The sequence below is a fragment of the Sinocyclocheilus rhinocerous genome, unplaced genomic scaffold, assembly GCF_001515625.1.
Source record: "Sinocyclocheilus rhinocerous isolate Xijiao unplaced genomic scaffold, SAMN03320098_v1.1 scaffold488, whole genome shotgun sequence".
Taxonomy (NCBI): domain Eukaryota; kingdom Metazoa; phylum Chordata; class Actinopteri; order Cypriniformes; family Cyprinidae; genus Sinocyclocheilus; species Sinocyclocheilus rhinocerous.
In genome coordinates, this window is record NW_015664075.1 from 214,706 (window position 1) to 229,996 (window position 15,291).

The 15,291-nt window shown below is 42.6% G+C and overlaps 1 protein-coding gene and 1 pseudogene across 1 annotated transcript in view; both read right to left on the bottom strand.

Annotated features, from left to right (window-relative positions):
• The window catches only part of LOC107729616 (GRAM domain-containing protein 2-like), an 8,662-nt gene extending 6,791 nt beyond the window's left edge, over positions 1 to 1,871 (bottom strand). The window contains exon 1 of the mRNA XM_016540246.1: positions 1,794 to 1,871. The gene's annotated coding sequence lies outside the window, so the exon portion shown is untranslated. The remainder of the gene's footprint in view (positions 1 to 1,793) is intronic.
• A 3,314-nt stretch (positions 1,872 to 5,185) lies between these two features.
• Positions 5,186 to 15,291, bottom strand: part of LOC107729617 (receptor-type tyrosine-protein phosphatase S-like) — a 73,121-nt pseudogene continuing 63,015 nt past the window's right edge.

Below are 15,291 nucleotides of genomic sequence, written 5' to 3' on the forward strand. Positions count from 1 at the left end.
AGCCGTCTCACACTCACACACACACACACACACACACAGCAGTGAGTAGTGAACACACACACACACACACAGAGAGCAGTTGGGGGTTCGGTTCTTGCTCAAGGGTCTCTCTTCAGACGTGGTATTGAGGATGAAGAGAGCGCTGGTCACTCACTCCCCACACCTACAATCCCTGCCGGTGCAGAGACTCGAACCCACGACCTTTGGGTTACAAGTCTGACTCTACAACCATTAGGCCACGACTGCCCCCTATCACCAACCAATCACATGCAGGCAGGGCTGGATTATCCAATGTGCATTATGGGCACAGGCCCAGGGACCCATGCGCACTTGGGGCCCAAGCCTCATTCATGAAACACGAGCAGAACGAATTTTTGTGTAAATCGTTCATAAAGCCGTTCTGACATAAACTTTCGAACTCAAGAAAATGTTCGTATTTTCAAACTGTTAGTTAGTATGAAAGAGATGTACACATGCTACACCGACCAACAATCCTACTTGTACAACGACTGAGCAACAATGGAGAAGTTAATATTACTGGTTACTGCATTTTTATATTCAGTTATATTCTTCGAAATGAGATACTAGTAATACGTTACTGCCGTGAATATTCCACATCATAGCAACCACATCTTCAGCTGGAAAAACACTGTGCCACCAAAGAGTTCTCAAGCGCCACCATCTGGCCGTTTTCAGAAGAGCACCTGGCTAAAAATGCTTTGATGGACACGTTCATTTGAATATTTATTGTTAGGCATATGGCCTATTAGTCCTCTTAAACCTGAGAAGCGAGTCCAGAATATTCCAGAGTTGCTGGACACGTAACTTACGTAGCTGTAATTCATAGGCGGTGATTATGTTTATTGTGAATGCTGTGAGTGAATGGATTTACGAATGATTGGAATTCATTCACATACACATGTTTAACTATCAAATCTGATGTTTACGAAGCGTTTGTGAATCTGGAGGAGAGTTTTCGGGAAGGTCTGTTTTACGGGCAGATTACTATGAATTTACTCACATATTTACACAAGTTTCATGAATGAGCCCCTATGTTATTATTCTGTTAATATACAAAAATACTGAGGTGCAAATAATATCTGCCAATATAAAGTACAGATAACATAATTACTATTTACACTTATTGCAAAGATTGCTGCTGGTCCAGGAAAGTATTGTTGCAATCATGTGATGTAAATCCTGTATGATAGAGGATGTGATCATAGGCTGTAACCTGTGAGTGTAAATCCTGTGTAAGCTAGAGGTGTCTCCAACAAATAGACTCCTATAATTTAAAACCTTGATTGTGCACGTGTGTGTGTGTGTGTGTGTGTCCGCGTGTGGATGTGGGGGGCCCGACAAGACATTGTGCCCAGGGGCCTCTGAATTCCTAATCCGGGAACTGCGTGCAGACATGTTAGGAGACGGTGTTACAAACAAGAAACAAATCAGTGAATACAGACAGCACAATGAAACATGAAACACAACACAACGAAATGAGCAGAAACAATGAGTGGGAGGTTCTGCTGTCAGACTGAAGATTCTCAGATTCTCGAATTTCATGAATAACTCTGTGTGTGTGTGTGTGTGTGTGTGTGTTACACAACCTCTGAGACACATTAGAGCATCTCACACACCTGAGCACGCACACACAGACAAGGACCTTCTTATGCATGTGTGTGTGTGTGTGTGTGTGTGATTGTGTGTGCGTGTGTGTGATTGTGTGTGTGCGTGTGTGCTGATCACACGTTACACACACACAGGGAACTGTTACATCAGCATTAACATGTTACCTGATGACATTCACATCTGCTCTGGTTCGGTGTGTTTCTTCTGCTCTCCAGACGCTCTAGTTCCACCTTCAGCTTCAGCTGTTCCTGCAGCAGAACATCATCATCATCATCATTCTGAGAATAACATGAGCTGAAGCACTGTGTGTGTGTGAGTGTGAGTGTGTGTGTGTGTGAGTGTGAGTGTGTTCTACTATAAAGAACCTTGATGTTGAAGGCTCTTCATGGAACCATCAATGCATTAAAAGATGAAACAGCAATACTCCAGATTCATTCTTTGAAAATAAAAATTTAAAATCAATATAGATTTTTTTCCAGACCTCTGCTCTCTTCAGATTTCTTGTGTTAATGAACATGATGTCAATCTTTCAGTCAAGGTTGTTTTTTAAATGGTCCTTACGTGTTCATCTTCAGATAGTCTTCAGAGGACGGAGCATTATAATTATTCAGAGTCACTTGATATTTCAAACGTGACTGAAGTTCAAAGACAGCAAGCTCAATCTGTATCCAGGCAACACTTTGACACTGAAATTAAACTCAAGTGACCCTGACCGAACTAATAAGAGTCTGATGAAGCTGCGATACGCTGCATTTCACAGCACAGAAACTCTTCACAGCACTCTTAAATGTTTCATGTGAATCCAAAGCAAAATCCCAACAGAGAGAAAAAAGATTGAGTTCATGCAGCAAATAACTCACCTGAACACACACACACACACACACACACTCTCTCTCTCTCACACACACTCACACACAAATATGAACTCTCTTTCTCACACACACACACACAAATATATTTATTGCAGATATTTATAAGATTATAGGTTTCTAAATCAGTCTGTATTTATTATCATAATCATCTTTCTACATAAACAATAGAGGATTATGTGTTTGTATGCGAGTAGCAGCACTTCCTAGTGGTGAAAATGTGATAGTGATCATGAGTCACAAAAGTGAGAATCAGAAACCGGTCGATTCCACTGGAGTTTAAAATAATCACAGATGATATGCAATATGAATATGCAATATGAAATAACAGACGACACACACACAAGGTCTTCACGTCAGTATATCCAGTCGTTCAGTTTTAATACAAAGTCGACATATTATCTACATACTTGATCTGAAATCAATAAGCAGAGAAAGTGAAACACTACTGTGCATCAGCACGCGGCCCACGTTCACTGATCAGGTGTTGCTTTTGGTTCGTCTGAGTGCTTTCATCATTAAAGGAACATTTGATAGAATATTTCAATGAGAGCAGAATCGCGTCTCAGTGTGCTTCAATTCATGAAGAGAGAAAACCTGCAGATCAGCGTCTCCTTTACTAGGATGAGCTGGTACTACGGTACAGTGATGCTGATACTGCGCTACTACTGACAGAACACCACAATTCATCAGCTGATATTCTGTCTTTATTGAGATCATCAGCAGCAGCCAATAACCACATTCACCTGGCCGATTAGCAGAAGCATCATTTTCTAAAATGTACAGAACGTGTGGATAATAAGTTCAGCAATATTGTGTAAGGGTGTGGTCACATTAGCAAAAATTTACAGGTAAAAAGGATGTATTGTCCTTTTTATTAAAAGCCCATTTCCACCACAGAATAACATTAAAAAAAAATTTTTTTTTAAACGTAATTGCAGCTTTTTAACTCACAATTCTGACGTTCCCTCCGAAATTCTGAATAAACTCAGAATTGTGAGAAAAAAGTCAAAATTGTGAGACAAAAAGTCGTAATTACCTGCTTTATTTTTATATTCCGTGGTGGAAATGAGCTTCCGTAATTTTCTGGTCAATAGCGTCGTGATGTAAAAAGCACAGCTCACAAGCAAGTCACGCTTAAACCAAGCAGCTTTTCATTGGTCAACGCTGTGAATCCATGTGACCAAGATCTGCACGTGGAAATCTTTGGCCCTCATGCGAATCACGTGTATTCCAGTTAAAATGACTGGAGGTCACTTGTGAAAATCATGGTAACATGGTATTACCGTGGTAGATTTTGTTGGGTTGAGTCAGTGCAGTTTACCGCGGTGCATCACTGTACGCTGTACTGTACACTGCAGATTTGTGACGCAGCGGCGCGACGCTGATCTGAGGCTGATATCGTCTCTCTGCGTGTGCTTCAGCTCGTTTTGTTTGACTGATAATGCTGATGAGAAACGTGTGTAATGTCTAAGAACACGTGCGTTTTGTTTGCGAAGGAGCGATACTTCACGACCGTTTCGGTGAGGTTTGGGCTCCGGAGGGCCGCGGGCCGTCAGCTTCCTCTAGAACAATCAGTGCACAGGAAATATCAAAATATCTGAGAGGGATACGAAGCACAACACTGTACATCTGAGCCATGTACAGTCACATTAGCTGGCCAACTACACCACAGCTCACCAATTATATTGCCATAAAAATCATATAAATAAATAGATCCTTAAAAAATTCAAGCATAATATAAACAAAGCGAAATAAAAAAATCAGGTCGATTAAATATTTGACAACAACGATAAGGCTCACTTCACGTCTCAGGTGGAGATCTCAGAACCGGCTCGCTTCCGGCGCTACTCCTAAACGTCACGTCTGCGCTAAACTAAACATGACGGGAAGAGTTTCGTCGGGTTCGTCTGATCGAGGGAGAATGCAACCATCTCAGAAGGTCTTTCTAGCGTTTGACGCGTGGCTGGAAATACTGGGGAATGAATCTCGCGATTCCTGTAGAACGTGCATTTATCTGTGAACCCAATAACCGAGGCTCTTCCGTCGTCCCACCATAAAGACACAGCGGAGTACATTATGCCACAGCAGAAAGGAGCAAAAGAACATGATACAGATATGAGATTCAAGCCTCGAAAACGCCCTCTGCCTCCAAACACGGTGTAAGCAGCATATAGTCATGTAGAGACACACCGAATACAGTATTCACAGAGTTCAGTCCGTCTCGTGCACAGCTCCCGAGGATCAGAGATTATATCACGTGTGCTAATGTACAGCGTTGGCTGCGGTCGCTCCGTTAGGCACAGAAGGTAGGAGATCTGCTTCCGTTCTGCGGCGCCGACACGTTTGTTTGGGATGGCAACGATGACTCTAGCAGGCACAGACGGGCTCGCGCTCATTCACGTCTGACGTTGGCAAATACAGTTCGAAGAAACTCCCACTGAAGGGTGCAGCAATTATCCAGGCTTTTGATTTCATAGTTTCTTTTTTTCTCGTTGTTTTGCTTTAAATAGATTTTGTACATGTAATATTTTCCTGTTGTTATGAAGAAGGTCTTCATCCATAGTTTAATATTTCTAAAAAGCCGACCACAACATTAATATCAATATTTGAACACTGAGGTAATAGTTTGCGTTGTGACGCAGAGCGTCTCCTGGAGCTCCTGAGAGAACGTCTGCTCTGCGTCGCAGTCTGTGTGTGTTTCACGTGTTGTCGTCGTTCCTCTGCGGGTGTTTGTGGGGTTGTTGAGGGGGAAGGTTTTGTACAGGTTGGCGTTCTTCTTATGTTGCATAGTGATCAAAACTTCCAAGGTACTCCAGGCCTGATAGCAGAACTGATACTCGTCCTGAGAACAGACAGATGGGAAGATGTGATTAAAAAAATAATAAGCTGATTTTTGCATTTCTCCTATAACAGCAAGAATCACACTATTTGCATGAGTGACGTTGTTTCCTGAGAACGACTGAGATCTTCCACAGACTCAGAGGTCAGTGATAACAGCGTTTGTCGGTCATGTGATGCGTGTTTTACCTCAGTCTGCACCATCGCCGGCCGTTGTGTGCGCAGCATTTTGACAGTCTGGAAGATGTCCACAGCGCCCTCATAACGCATCCGCTCCAGGACGATACTGAGGGTGATGAAGACACCCGTACGCCCGACACCCGCACTGAGAGAGACAAGAATGAGCCAAGAATGAGACATGAATGAGCCAAGAATGAGACAAGAATAAGACGAGAATGAGATCAGAATGAAACAAGAATGACACATGAATGAGAGGAGAATAATACGAGAATGAAACAAGAATGAGACATGAATGAGACGAGAATGAGACATGAATGAGATGAGAATGACACATGAATGAGACAAGAATGAGACAAGAATTACACATAAATGAGACGAGAATGACACATGAATGAGATGAGAATGACACATGAATGAGACGAGAATGACACATAAATGAGACGAGAATGAGACAAGAATTACACATAAATGAGACGAGAATGAGACATGAATGAGATGAGAATGACACATGAATGAGACAAGAATGAGACAAGAATTACACATAAATGAGACGAGAATGAGACATGAATGAGATGAGAATGACACATGAATGAGTCTGGAAGATGTCCACAGCGCCCTCATAACGCATCCGCTCCAGGACGATACTGAGGGTGATGAAGACACCCGTACGCCCGACACCCGCACTGAGAGAGACAAGAATGAGCCAAGAATGAGACATGAATGAGCCAAGAATGAGACAAGAATAAGACGAGAATGAGATCAGAATGAAACAAGAATGACACATGAATGAGAGGAGAATAATACGAGAATGAAACAAGAATGAGACATGAATGAGACGAGAATGAGACAAGAATTACACATAAATGAGACGAGAATGAGACGAGAATTACACATAAATGAGACGAGAATGAGATGAGAATGAGACGAGAATAAGACATGAATGAGTCGAGAATGAGACATGAATGAGATGAGAATGAAACAAGAATGAAACGGGAATGAGACATGAATGAGACGAGAATGACACATGAACGAGACGAGAATGACACATGAATGAGACGAGAATGAGACAAGAATTACACATAAATGAGACGAGAATGAGACGAGAATTACACATAAATGAGACGAGAATGAGATGAGAATGAGACGAGAATAAGACATGAATGAGTCGAGAATGAGACATGAATGAGATGAGAATGAAACAAGAATGAAACGGGAATGAGACATGAATGAGATGAGAATGACACATGAATGAGACGAGAATGAGACATGAATGAGACGAGAATGAGATGAGAATGACACATAAATGAGACGAGAATGAGACATGAATGAGATGAAAATGAGATGAGAATGACACATGAATGAGACAAGAATGAGACATGAATGAGACTAGAATAAGACGAGAATGAGATGAGAATTAGATGAGAATGAGATATGAATGAGTCGGTCACACTGAGATCTGCTCCTCACGCTCATCTCGAAACGCACCTGCAGTGGACTGTGATTGGTCCGTCCTGACCGAACTGCTCCTTGGTTTTATGCACCTGTCCAATGAAATCAATGAAACCCTCCCCTGACTTTGGAACTCCTTGTTCTGGCCAATCGGTGAACTGGAACTGTCTGACGGTTCTGGACTGTCCGTCCTGTGGAGAGAAAGACAATGAGTCTGAACCTCTCCAGACGTGTGAGCCTATAGAAACAGATAGGATCTGCCGGGACAATTGTGTCTCTGGTGTGCATTCCTGAAAAGATCTGAACGTAAGACTGACTGCTTTACCAGATCATACCGCGGTAAATGACTCACCCTGGCGTCGGTGACTTTGAACTCTCTCAGGATGTACTGTGGCATGTTGTATTCTGCCATGGGATCCACTACAAAGTACTGATAGCGCGCCGAGCGCTCGGCTGGCCAGTACTGATGACACTTCTCCTGTGAACACACAAACACACGGATGTTACGACTGTTTCAGTCAGATCCAGATGGAGCGTGTTTGCCTCCAGCCGTCACTCACCCGTCCCATCTCACGCAGTTTGGTCAGCATCACAACGATGGTGGAGTTGTGTTCCCACAGCATGCGCCAGAAGTCCTCAGTGGTCTCCGCTAGCGGCCCCTGCGTCGCAATATACGCCCTCTGCTGCCTGAACACACATCGACACCAGATCGACACGTGACCACCAGCGTTATTATCCACCACGTAACATCATTAAATCTGGAGCTGGAGTCCAGCGGTGTACCTGTATCCGTCGATGAAGCTAGCGTTGATGTAGTCGGACCCTTCCAGGCCTCTGATTGGCTGCAGACACACGCGGGTGGTTTCGTACGGCATGATGTTCACCAGCCGGTTCTTGAACTTGTTGCAGGGCAGATTAGCGCTGACGAACCTGGAGGTGTGCGCTTTACTGTTGGCCAGACGCTGACAGAACCACAGAGAGAACAATGTGAAGCACGGCATTAAACTGCTGCAGGTCACAAACTGAGTTTAACTAAAACGAACAGATTTGAACTTTGTTGAAGGTCACATTAAAACTGCCCTGGAAACACTTGACCAGGCCTTAATAATTTATTTTGACTACTTAACTATTTATGTACTATGCAGACTTTCATTCTCAAATAGATGCATATTTAAATTCAACATAAAAATATGAATTGTTCAAAACTCTGAAAGAGTTTCAAAACAGAGTGAATTAATAAATTTTCTGTATATTGTAATCATTATGATCACATCTGTAATAATCGCTTTAATGAGCTTCTGCCTGAAATTAATTCATGTTAAATGAACATTACACTTCTGATAACAGATCACTCTAAATTGTAATGTAGACACATGCATGTTCTGTAAAGCTGCTTTGAAACAATGTGTATTGTGAAAAGCACTTTACAAATAAAAAAATAACAACCCATTGTTATTTATTGTGTAGAAATGATGTATGTACACTACCAGTCAAAAGTTCGGAATAATAAAAATGTTGTAATGCTTTTGAAAGACAAAAACATTCTTCTGCTCACCAAGGCTGCATTTATTTGATCAAAAATACAGTAAAAATAGTTAAATATTATTAGAATGTAAAACAGCTGCTCTCTATGTGAATATCTGTTAAACTGTAATTTATTTCTGTGATGCGCAGCTGAATTTTCATCATCATTACTCCAGTCTTCAGTGTCACATGATCTTCAGAAATCATTCTAATATGCTGATTTGCTGCTCAAGAAACATTTCTGATTATTATCAATGTTGAAAACAGTTGTGCTGCACAATATTTTTGTGGAAATCGTGATTCATACCATTCAAATGTTTAGGGTACTGTGAGTAAGATGAAAAAAGAAATGAATACTTTTATTAATCAAGGATGCATTAAACTGTATGACAGTAAAGACATTTATAATGTTACAAAAGATTTATATTTCAAATAAATGCTGTTCTTTTGAACTTTCTATTAATCTGTGAATCCTCAAAAATAAAATGTATCAAAAACATTTTAAAAACTCTTAATTATTCCGGTAGTGTACAGTAAATCATCTAAGAAGTGATGGAAATCCATATAAACAGCTGTGTGTGTCACATGATCAAGCGTACCTTGAACTCCAGCTGTATGCCGGTCACGTGTTCTCCGGCCTCCACCTGCGACAGGTTCTGTATGTAGGAGCAAAGGCTGCGCGCCGCCACCTCCGTGTTCCCGCAGGCCACGGCCTCCAGCACCGCCTCGTGGATGAAGCCGTACTGATCCTCCGTCTGCACCATGTAGTTCCTCTGCGAGCGCATCAGGGTCACGTGACCGTACACGTCCACCGTCCGCTCGTGACGGATGCGCTCCAGCATGGCGTCGATCACGATGAAGCAGCCGGTGCGGCCCACGCCAGCGCTGAGACACACACATCAAACACCATGCTTTTACTACGGTATAATTCCCTGATCTGTTTCTGCTCACTGATCCGAGCGCTGATATCAAGACAGACACATTCAGCTGACAGATGTGGACACAACAAAGCACTGTGGGATTACACGGTTTAATAACTATAATCCAGATTACAGATGAACACGCATGATGCAGAACATCCGTGAGGAAACGCTGCTGCCGCTTGCTCACTCACACACACACACTCACACACACACACTGGTCAGCAGATGTCAGCATCACACTGCACTGCAGCAGAAGGTGAAACGCTCACTATCACAAACCCTCGTCTGCACTGAAACCAGTGAACTCACAGCATGACGTCAGTGAGTCCAGAGACCCGGTCCAGACCAGAATTCTGTAAGATTCAGATCAACACTGGCGCAATGTCTGATAGTGTCTGACGGAAGAAACTAAACTTTTCTAAACTTTGAATCAACTAAGCGTTCAAAATGTGCCGTGCTAGTGACGCCTGCGGATCAGAATGATGTAAATGCAATGAAAACATGTACAAAAACACCTTTTACAAAACAACTGCAAATCTTGTATTGAAAATATAATCTATTAAATCCAATTAACAAACCATAAAATGCCATTAAATATGAAGTGTGTTATTTTATACATTTATATATTTGGGCTTGTTTTGTTTGTTTTATGAAGAGTTTGCTTAATCAGGTCAAAAAGAGACTATTAACTACTCTTTTATTATGCAAATGTATCAAATTTATAAAACTGGTCCAAGATCAGGTAAAAACCATATAGACACTGGTTCATAGGTTAATAAGGACACTGAAATTCTGACATATTAATGACGTAACGAAGCCTTGTTCACTGAAGTCACATACAGACTGTGAGTCTGAAACAGGCTCTGATTCATAACAAATGATTCACTAAGGTTTTGAAGCTTCATGAAGCAGTGTTTTGAAAGTGCGGTTCCGGGTGGATTTGAGTTTAGTCTGCAGCGGCGTCCTCACACAGCACAATTAATGAATAAAGCAAGCAACACTTATATAACACAGTCTTACTGAAGCGTTTGTGAGTGAATAAACAACACACATTTATCATCTGCCCAGGAAAAGCTGCACGGATCGATGGAAAGCTTAGCTTCCTGACACCAGTGAAACACAAACACAGGTGACTCGGCTGAAGGGCTGAACTCTGACCTGCAGTGGACGATGACGGGGCCGGCGTCTGGCGGGTTACACGCTTTGACCCTGCGGAGGAAGGCCAGGAACGGAGTGGGATATTCGGGAACGCCGTGATCGGGCCAAGCGGTGAACTGGAACTGGCGCACCTCTCTCCTCTCATTACAGCCGCTCTGATGAGGAAAAGCATCAGGATCAGAGCTGATGATGGAGTCACACTGTGACCGCACAAAACACCGAGAAACCTTCCGTGTTACAATCCAGAGCAAACTGGGGTCTGTGAATTCATGTGGAACTAAAAATTTATTAAATTATAAAACGTAAAATTAAAATAAAACAATAAACATAAAACACTTACTAAAATAGATTAACTATTTTATTTGTTAATCTGCAGTAGAAGTGATTACACTCGCAGCAAATGAAGACTCTTCGTTTCAGTGCACCCTAGATATAACATCTCATTTTGGCTCATCATATTCATTAAAAAAGATAAAAGTTATTAATAACTTTTGGATGTGAACTGAGAGCAGTCCTTACCAGTGTTGGGGGTAACGCATTACAAGTAACGTGAGTTACGTAATCAGAGTACTTTTTTCAAGTAACTAGTAAAGTAACGCATCAAATTTAAATTTACAAGAGTTACTTTTCAAATGAGTAACACAAGTTACTTTGTTTTCCCACTGATTCACTCATTCGCTGTCCCGTGCTGAGAGAAATCAGGAGAGAGTGCAGAGACAGAGGCTCTCAGATATATAACTTTAGTTTTTTCGTTATTAAAAAACAAATAAGCAAGCCCAGCCCAGGTGACAGAAAGTAACACAAATGTAACGTAATGCATTACTTTCCATACAAAGTAACACAATTAGTTACTTTTTTATGGAGTAACGCAATATTGTAATGCATTACTTTCAAAAGTAACTTAACTTTCCCCAACACTGCTCATTGCCATCTATAGAGGAATAAGAGTGATCTGTGTGTTCATCAAATGCAAGTGATGTTTTGAACTGATGGTGGCGCTAGAGGGTTTGAGATAAAGAGGCCGAATTAAAGATGACAGAAGTTTAAACTCTCATATTTTAGACTCTTTTGCCGGATGGTTTTTCTGGATCTCTGGATGCTGATTAGAGCGAGAGCAGAAATGTAAACGCGTCTCACCTTGTGCAGAGAGAAGGTTCTCACACAGAATGTGGCCAGCTCCATGGTATCCAGCAGAGCGACCTGAACCGCCCCGAACGTGTCTGTGCCGCGACTGGGCCAGTACTGATCACACTTGATCTAAACAAGAGCAACACAGAAGATCAGCTGAAGGCTAAACGTGTCACGGTTCTTCAGTGTTGTGTGTGGGTCGGGTCAGGCGTGTTCTGTCTGGTCAGTCTCTCACCCGTGATTTCTCCTCTAGTTTGGTCATCATGACCACTGAAGCGGCTCTCTGCTCCCACACCATCCTCCAGAAATCCCCGAAGGTCTCCGGCAGCGGCCCCTGGGTGGCGATATATGCGTTCTGCTTCCTGAAACCGTCGATGTAGTTGGCATTGATGTAGTCACTACCCACAATGCCTAGCAGAGAGAACAGGACAATGTGTAAGAATAAATGTGTATCTGCTAAGAGCTGGTGTAGTGTTTCAGACAGAGACTCCAGAACACAGCAGCTTCAGCGGTCGTACCGTCTGTCGGAGCGAGGATCACGCGCGTGTGGTCGTACGCGATCACGTTAGCGTAGCGGTTCTTCGGCTTGTTCACCTCCAGGTTTGAGTGTTCCCATGTGAACTGCTGCCCGGGATCAATCGACTGAGAGAGAGGGAGAGAGCGCCGTCACTGAGAGAGCAGACCCAAGGGCAGATTTATCAGCTGGACCGGCCCGCTGTGTTACGCTCGCCCCCCCGCGGCGCCAGCAAGGTCACGCCAGCAATTTGGCGAACACAGATACCTGCCACAGCCAAGACGCGAGCGCTAGGATGAGCTCACGCTGAGAACCGCCGCCGCCGGGCCTCCAGAACTCACAATCACTCACAGCCAAACAACGAGAGAAAACTGGGACACGACTGAGTGTGTGTGTGTATGCGCTCCAGAAGATGGCGTCCCATGATGCACCTGATGAAGAGCAGAGCTGCAGTCTAGATTAGGATGAAGCTCAGATATGAGAGAGTTTTCATTCGTGTCTTACATCAGCATGCTTTCAGATTCAAAAGCACTGGCCAGTCTCTCACAATCACTCGTGTGTCACATGCTGCTGTTTCCATGACGACCATTTACAGCCAAGCTGTATCCTAGCAACTGCTCACCATCACACCTTAATAACCCCTCTTTCTAATAAACCCTCATTCGTTAATGTGGGTGTACCTGTTATAACTGATTTTTATCTGCGTTTAAGTTTTAAAGTCATTTGATGGAGATGAGCAGGTGAAGATTAATTCCAACCTCAATATGTCTGAAAAAAATGACAATAAAAATGTGTAATGTAATGAATTTTATACATAAATATAACGTATATGACATCTAATAAATATAACATATTTCCTCTTGCCGCAGTTGATCTGATTGAATCCTCACCTCAGACGCTATTATCTTCCTGTCCAGAAATAGCTGCTTCCTACATATTTAATCACACGCTATTCTCTTCTGTCCCCAAATCTTTCCCAGAGTTCCAGTCGTCATAGAGACGGCGCTTCAGGAACCATCGCTGTGCACTTAACATCATCTCTTCTTCTCATGACTATTATATCTAGTTGACTTTACTTATAGATGACCACTGATGGGAATATGAAACGTGATGTTCATCAGAAGCTCTGAGCTTCAGGCCAGAAGAAATGCACAAAACTGACGCAATGGACCAGAATGAACACATAAGAGACACCTGGACAGGTCAAAATAATTATTATAAATAACAATAAAAAATAAGAGGATTCATAAAAATGTTATGTAGTTTTTTTTAGTCCTGCCCAGATAAAGCTACATAAGATATTATTTATATTTTTCTAGATGATCAAGATATTGGGGGATGTTAACTTATGAGCAGTACTGTACATTTGATCTTACACAATATATCACACTGCAAAAATGATATTTTTTTGTGAGTTTATCCTTAAAACAAAACAAGAGCAAATATCTGTCAGCGTGGTGAAAAATGAACTTAGTTCAAAGGGAAAACAAGTTCCTTTTTCTGACTCCACTGGCAGAGATTTGTTCTTATTTTAAGCAAAAACTCTTTTCAGGAAACAAAACGTAGTATTTTAAGTCATTTTGCTTCTCCAGTAAATGTGTCTTGATTTAAGAATGTTTATATATTTATACTTGAAAGCAAGACAGAAATACTAGTAAGAAAATAATTTTTTGCAGTGCAGAAACAGTGTTGCACTAAAGAGCCTCTCATTCATGTGCAGCTAGTCATGATGGGTAATTCTGTGTTTCTAGCGTCATCTAACATGTTCAGGTCAGACTCACTTCTTGTAGAGCAGGATGGCGATGACGATGCAGATGATGAAGACCACAGCCAGCACGGGTCCCACCACCCAGATGAGACCGTCCCCCGCGTCCAGAGGCTGAGGGTCCGAGTCCGGCGCGATCACGGGGTCAGTGTAAGGACTGGCCACAAACATCTTCTGAACACACAAACACAGGAGCGTTACACACACTCACTCACGCACGCACACGCACACGCGCGCACACACACACACACACACTCACACACACACACTCACACACACACACACACACACACACACGCACACACACACATCTTACCCCAGTGGTGGAGTTGAGCTCTGCCAGGATGAAGAACACGTACTCCTGACCCGCTTCTAATGCGCGGTTCTCGAAGCCTCCGTAGTCCAGCTGGTCTCCACACTCACACACACACACACACACACACACACATGCACACACACATCTTACCCCAGTGGTGGAGTTGAGCTCTGCCAGGATGAAGAACACGTACTCCTGACCCGCTTCTAATGCGCGGTTCTCGAAGCCTCCGTAGTCCAGCTGGTCTCCGAGTGTGAAGAATGCAGGCAGGGTGGCGGGTGTGAAGCGGGCGGTGATGTACGCCCTCCGCAGATCCACCTGACGCTGCCGTGGATCTCGCTGCTTCTGACTGATGTCCTTCAACAGCTGCAACATCAGCACAACACACCAAGGTTATTTTCATAAACGAAAACTAAAACTAAGACGAAAACGATTGGTCAAAAAACATTTTCGTAAACTGAAATAAAATAAAAAAATCAAAATAAATGAAAAACTAAATAAAAACGAAACTAACAACAGTTATTGCAAAACTAACTGAAATAAAATAATGATTATCAAAAATAAATAATCGTTTTCGTAATCATTACGTTCTCACCCCATGGTGGAAAAATAAATGAGCTGTGTGTCGGTTTAGGGAAATACCCGTAAATGGCGCATTATGCACGTGAGGTTATCTGACGGAGAGACGCAAAGCAGTTTAAAGCAGAGTCCTGCACGGGTCCTGTTTGGTAAACCTGCATCCGCAGTACATAACAGAACACCCGACCCGTTATCCAACAGCAGCACCAATTTAATTCTGTGAGTGTGTGTGTGTTTGTGTGTGTGAGTGTGCGTTTTTGTGTGTGTGCGTGTTTGTGTGCGTGCGTGTGTGAGTGTGAGTGTGTGTGTGAGTGTGAGTGTGAGAGTGAGTGTGTGTGTGTGTGTGTGTGAATGTGTGTGTGTATGTGTGAGTGTATGTGTGTGAGAGTATATATATATATATATGTGTGTGAGTG